Source organism: Gossypium hirsutum, chromosome D02 (genome assembly GCF_007990345.1).
Source record: "Gossypium hirsutum isolate 1008001.06 chromosome D02, Gossypium_hirsutum_v2.1, whole genome shotgun sequence".
In the NCBI taxonomy this organism is placed as follows: domain Eukaryota; kingdom Viridiplantae; phylum Streptophyta; class Magnoliopsida; order Malvales; family Malvaceae; genus Gossypium; species Gossypium hirsutum.
Genome location: NC_053438.1, coordinates 15,181,760 through 15,189,069, shown reverse-complemented (window position 1 = coordinate 15,189,069; position 7,310 = coordinate 15,181,760).

The following is a 7,310-nucleotide window of genomic DNA, read 5'->3' as shown; positions in this document are numbered from 1 at the left end:
GATTGCATTGAGTGAATGAATTTAACTCAAAGAAATCAACAATATCATTTGAGGGTAACACACACATACGAGGTCATTAGATAAAACAGCTGAATGAATTGCTTTTGTAAAGAGTATACAATAAGGAGTTTTAAATCATGGCACTTCTTGTGGACTGACTCCATGATTAAGTAATTGTACTTTACTGAAATGATGCTTCTTGACATAGTTGTAATTACTAAAGTCTAATTGTATATGTCCGATTTGTCCCTCCATTAGCCCAACAAAAGCTCGATTGAACTACTTTTGAATTAGAAGAAAATTCTATGACTTTGAAAATAATTTAATTAAGTCGATTTATTCCACGTGGAATTAAAGTGGGTGGTCGTAATAATTGTTCAACTAGAGAACTTGATTAAAGAATTTTCTTGAAAAATTAATTTGGAAAATCTAAGTGACTTTTGAGAAAATTAAATTAATCAAATTAATTAAAATTAATATTATATTTTTGGAAATTAATTTTCAAGTCAGACAATTGGGCTAATAAGCAATTGAACTTGAAAATTAGACCTGAGATCATAATTGGGCCCGGGAGCCCAAAATTGAGACCAAGACCCCAAAATTGGTCGAACCGAGCCTGGTTTGTGAAACCAGACCGACGGTCCAATTGGTGGGTGGACCGAACCAGTCGAGCCATCACTAGTCTAGATCGAATCGGCAAAAATCAAACCAGGTCGGGGTGCCAGCGGCTGCGACGACAACATGCTGGTGGCCGGTAAATGGTCGATGACAGCAGTTCTTTGGTGGTTGAGCAATGGAAGAATTACACTCCTATTGGGACTTTACTAGATATTTTGATTTCAGATTAACTATTCCAAAAATAAGATTATTTTAATAGATTTAATATTAAATTAAATTTAATATTTATCTTAATAGTATTTTATTAATTTAATATTGAAGTGATTGAGTTTAATCATTGTTGAACTCTCTAAACTCTCCCTATATAAAGAGAGTCTTGGGTCATTATTTATACACACTTGAAGTCAAGAGAAAGTTGTAAAGAGAAAGTCCTCTAAAGAAATTGTTTTAGAAAATTTGTAGAGATATTTTTCTTATTTACGACTTGACCTAAAAATTTAAAGAATTGTGAAATTACCCCATTGGTAATTTTTGTGAAAAAATTTCTAATTCGAAGCGAGTCCACACTTGGCAAACGTGAGCTTGAGGATAGAGGAGAAGACTACTCGGTCAAAATGTTCATCCTAAATGAATCGAAAATGTACAATTTTGATTAAGTGTTTATTACTTTAGATATCACAACTAAGTTCTTATTTTGGAAAAAAAGTAAAACTGTGATTTTTCTCTAAATTTATTTTCTATTGTGTTTTTCAAACCCGATTTTCCAACACAAAGGTTTGTTGGTATAATTTCTAGGAAAGTGAGATGCCTCTACCATTTTAAAATCTTGCATATCCTTCCTCAACTCTTGCATTGTTTTTTTGAAAATATCTTGATTAAACTAATGACTTTGACTCCTATGATAGTCCGTAAGATTGCTTCCACGCCAAAACCTATGTTGATGCGTATGCGTGGAATGGACAATTTCACTTTCTTGCTCTTGAGTATCTTTGTAACAGCACGTTTTTCAGTGGTGTTGGAAATAGTGATTTCGAGGACACAAATTCGACGAGTAAGTTTGTAAATATTATTATTTAATATTTACAAGTCAAACATCGTATTAAAATAAATTTTTAATTGGCAATTTATGTTATTTGAATGAATAATTAGGTTTAAGTGGTATAACCCTAAAGTCAAATGGTTTTAGAAAATGAGGTATCGGGGCCTCATTTCTATAAACTGAGCCGTAAATATTTTATTAAATATTTACGGAGTGCTATTAAAGTTGTATTAAAGTTTGGTTTAGAAAACTTAATGTTTAGATAGTTAATTAATTAAAAAGGACTAAATTGTAAAAGCTTCAAAAGTTAAATTTTATTAGCTAAAGTCAAATAGAATTATTGAAGGGATTTAAATGGCAATTATGCCATGTTCAATTATGATGGACGGTGAATAAGTGGTTTTAGTTGTTTAAATTAAAAGTTTATAATTAAAATAATATTAAAATTAAATTAAACATAAAACAAGAAAAGAAAACTTACCATCTTTTTCATTCTTCTCTCCCATCGAATAAGCCACCATGGAAGGAGAATTTGAAAGCTTCAAATATAGCTTAACATTCGGCCTTTTGCATGGCATGAAATCTAAACCTGTTTTTAGTAATTTTATGTTTTTGAGATCGTTGTAGCTTAATCTAGCTAGCTCAGGGGTCAATTTGTAAAGTTTTTAAATGTTTATAATTTTACCATGAATGAATTTGAAGTGTTTGTGGAAGTTTATTATAGATTGTTAAGCTTTGTTGTTAAATAGACATATTTTATTAAGAAATTTTTGATGATTTTAAGGTATAAGGACTTATTTATGAAAATGGTAAAATTAAAGGAAAATATTGAAAATAGATGATAAATATGGGCTGTTATAAAAATAGATAAAAATTGACTTGTATTAATTTTATTTAGAAATGATGAAATTGTAAGTTTTGGGTTTAGGGACTAAATTGCAAAAGGGTAAACTTTGGGGGCAATTTTGTAAAAAATTCAAAAGGACTTAATTGCATAAAATGAGTTGATATTTCTATTAGAAATAGTGAATTGAACGGAATTATTATTTTAGATCAAGAATGAGTGGGAAAATCGAAGAAAAGAGAAAATTATCAAATAGCCCCTATACTTAGTCATTGTTGCAATTTAGTCAGGTAAGTTCGTATGAACTATAATGATTATAATGTTAATTAAATTAATTTTTTACTATGTTTTTTTAATGTAAATGAATCAATATATATGTGTGTATGTATCCACATTATGATGAATTGACGGATATCAAGTCCCGGATGAACTTTAGGAATTCTTAGGATACAAATGACATGTCATTAGGGATTTTATGTTCTGAGTGCTGGTCTTAAATGTCCTATCGATGGCTAAGGTCTTGCAGTTGTTGCAGATACTACACAGCTCATGTGAGCGGCATCGTGTAGCTTACATTCCAACCCACAGCTCATGTGAGCAAGCCCATTTCACAACTCATGTGAGCAATTATGTAAAGGAAAGGTTATAGTTATATGTTTAAGCACACTTCGTGTGAGCTTTCCCGAGTATCAGATGAAATTCTAGATGGTTCAAGGGGCAAGAAAAGGGAACAAAAAGGTAATTCTGTAATTGTATTGAAGCGTGAAATTATGGAACATTAAAGGTGCAAGTGTATTAACTAGTAGATTGATGATGTTGTTTAGGCTTATTGTTGATTTTTATGCTTATGCTTTGTACCATGCAAATGAAACGGGTAAGAAAAGGAATGAAATGTGTAAGAAAATGAAATGGAACGGTAAGTGACTTAATGGAAAGGTTCATAACTATATGAAAAGGTTGATGCTTATGTAATGTATCTTATGAAATCTATTTATGTTATAAATGAGATTATATGATTGTTAATGAATCTACTAACATGTGAGCTTGATGATGCTTGAATAGGCTTATATTAAACTCATGGTATTGGAAAGGGTAAGTAAGCAAATGGAATGAAACATGATCTTATGGTAACGATGATGAATTAAATGTTATGTTTATATATATATGGTTGATTTCTTATGTATCATGAACAAGTATGCTAACTTGTGAGTTTGATGGTGTTATATAGGCTTTATTAATCTTATAGCATTGGTAAAGGGTTATACAATTTTGTAAAGTTCATTATTGAAATGCTATATTATGCTTAAAGTTTATACAAGCTTACTAAGCATTCATTGCTTATGTAGTTATTTTTCCTTTACTTTACAGATTATCAAAAGCGCAATCGATTGGAAGTTCATCGGAGATCTATCACACTATCCAATGAACAATTTGGCAGATTTTGAGTAATTTGATTAAGGTTTATAATGACATGTATAGGGTTATTTGTAATGGTGTTATGATGGATGTGTTAATTGTGTTTTGGTATGTATAAGCTTTGGAAAGCTCTGTTGGTTTGGTACACCTTGAAGCCTTACCAAATTATGTGATTTTGGTTACTTTAAAGTACTTATTGATATGGTTCTCTTGGCATATTGATGATGGTATGAAAATGGTTACTTATGACATGTTTTAGTTCATATTTGAACTAGGTTATTATGGATGGAAATAACCTTATTAATATGTATAGGAAGTAATGTAATTGGTATTTTTGATATGTTATGTTTGAAAAAGTATGTTTGATTGATGGACTTGGAAGTGCTTGTTAAACTATGTCATTTTGGTACCTTTAAGTGATAGCGTATGTGACCTATCGGGATATTGTGATGGTTAAAATGCACTAGGTTGGATAAATGTGAAATGTTTAAATTGCTTTAGTTTAAGTTTTGAAGTTTGTATACAAATTGAAGTGCCTTTAAATGGCATATTGGTTAAGTGGATTAGGTTGCTTGAAATGGCATATATAAGCATGCTTGAATGATGCTTAGGTACCTTGTATGTGTGCTGAAATAGGTTGAATGTTTATACATGAAATGATATTGTAATAGCTTGATTTAGGTAAATTTTGGGTCCACACGGTCTGAGACACGAGCGTGTGACTCAGCTGTGTGAAACACACAGCCTAGCGACACGGTCGTGTGTCATCTGATGATTTCCCTAGGGTGCATGTCAGTGAGTTACACGGCCTAACACACGGTCTGGCACACGGGCATGTGACACGGTTGTGTGACCCTACTCAATGAGTTACATGGGTGAGGGCACAATATGGGACACAGTCGTGTGTCCCTAGTTCAAAGGTTACACGGCCGTGTGACCCCTATTTTGCAAATTTTACATCTTTTTCCTAAACTTTTCAAAATTTTTCAATTAGTCCTGATTTCTTCTAAGCTATTTTTAAGGCCTTGATGGCTCGTTTTAGGGACAATAGGCATGTGTATGAATGATTTATGATATGATTTAGATTATTGAATGTTAAAATGTTAAAATATTTTTATTTTACGGTAATGCTCCGTAACCCTAATATGGCAATAGAGACAGGTTAGGGGTGTTACAATCTTACCTTTAAGCATCCCTAGTTGCTCTCAATTCTTCAATGATCTTTTTATTTCTTTCATTTCTCAAATCCATCTACCTTTGTCTTTCTAACTACTCTTAAAGAAACTTTTTCTACTCTTGATGCATTTTTTACTAAGAAGACAACTGTTTTTCAAGTGTCTTTATCTTTTCTTGCATTTTTGCAAGCTATTGTGATCTTGTTTTGGGATTTTTGGATCTGTTGAGGGGCACTAGTATGATTTTGAGGTAATTAGTTATATTTCTAAAGTGGTGGGCACTGGTAATGTTTCTGTAAGGATTGAGTTAATATATTGAGTTTCTTAAGTTGCTTGCCTAGTACTTGTTGGGATTAGTCACGATCAGTGTTCCTTAGAGGTGTCTGGTAGTTGGCACTAGGGTTTTGCTCTGTGGTTGATGAGATGTTTATATTTGGGTCAGCCATGTTCGGTCTAGAATTTTGCACCAATTGTTGATGATGTGTAACACCCTATACCCAGCCTAGTCACCAAGCTCGAATATTAGGATGCCACACCACCATCTCATGTCATACTCATAGTAAATTGTCACATTATTAAGAAATCATACTCTTTATCAAAGATCTTATAAATTTTTAGTCAAACATATATCAATCATCGTTAGAACATGCCAAACATATCATTAGAACATGTCAAACATGCTTTAAATAAACTTATAGTAATAATTGAACATGCATTAGGATCACTTAACAAAATTTCTAAGACAATTACATAGGTATCGATATTAGAATATGGGTATCGATATTTTCCTTGCACAGTATTGATACTGTATGAAAAATCGATACCAAATTAGCATTTTGTTTCTTGTCTAAAATCAAAACATAAGAAAATATATGTATAATTGAAAAAGTATCAATAAGATTACCTCGAGTATCGATACTAGTGATAGGCTATTGATACCAATTTACGATTCTGACTTCCTGCACATTTCAAAATCACAGAGGTATCATTTTTACAACACAAATGTCGATATCTCTGCTTCAGACCAAAAAAATACAAGAATTTTAAACATATAAGTCATTCCAACTTGTATCAATTTATCATGCTATCATATCATCACCAAATAAACATAAAAACGGCCGTAGTAATAGTCTCAAAAATCGAAAGTAAGTTTGAGCAATAATCAACATAATACTAAACGAATCTCATAAAATTAGGAACAAATAGTCTATGGAAGCATCCAAAACATCATGGAAAATATTAGTAAAAGTCTACCACATTGCCTTATTCCCAAAACAAAAATAAATAACAATAACACCTACGAAATAACAGAAAAGGACTTACTTGGATCACCCATTGGAACCACACTGCTCACACCGGTATTTAACTACTCTGCAAGGGTTTTAAGAAGGAGTGGGTGAGCTTAACAAGCTCAGTGAATGCTCAGAATAACCATAATGTACACACAATATCAAAGGTTAAACAAGAGCATACTACAACACATTCACAACCATATTCTAATCAAGTCAAAATATCATATTCACGTTTCATTAAATCATAAAACTAACATATACTCCTACTCCTACATGCACTTACATTGAACTCACTTATATATAATTCATTTAACAATAATTCATCAAGACTAAACAACGTATACATGCTTTAATAACCCACAAGTCTAGCGGATATATTCACATGCATTCATAAGTTAAATGGAAACCATCCAAACCACAATTACATACACAATTTACTATAAGAACATACTAACATTTTCATGAAACTTAAATTGACTCATTTGACATATTATTCTCATGTTTTTGCAACCATCTCACGTCGTATTATTACAACATATAAGATCACATTTAAATGATAATTTGCATAGCAACCACATGCTCCTTTAGGCATACATCACATTACACATATATACATTTTAAGATAATTTGGCACTTGAGGTTATGAAACATAAAAGTGGGTTTTATCACCACACATCACATGCACGGATCTCCAACACACCAAATGACTCATAAAGTCGAACATATCCCAAAAGTGAAACATAAAGCTAACACTCTCCAACACACCAAACATGTCCTGTTGAATGGAGCTTAGCTCACATTCCCTTATCTCTCCAACATGCCCCAAGGCCTCAATACCCAAATCAAAAAACACATATAAGTGAGTACTCACAATCCTATGGCATGCCAACCATATCCAACGGTCTCATAAGGTCACAAGGCTAAAA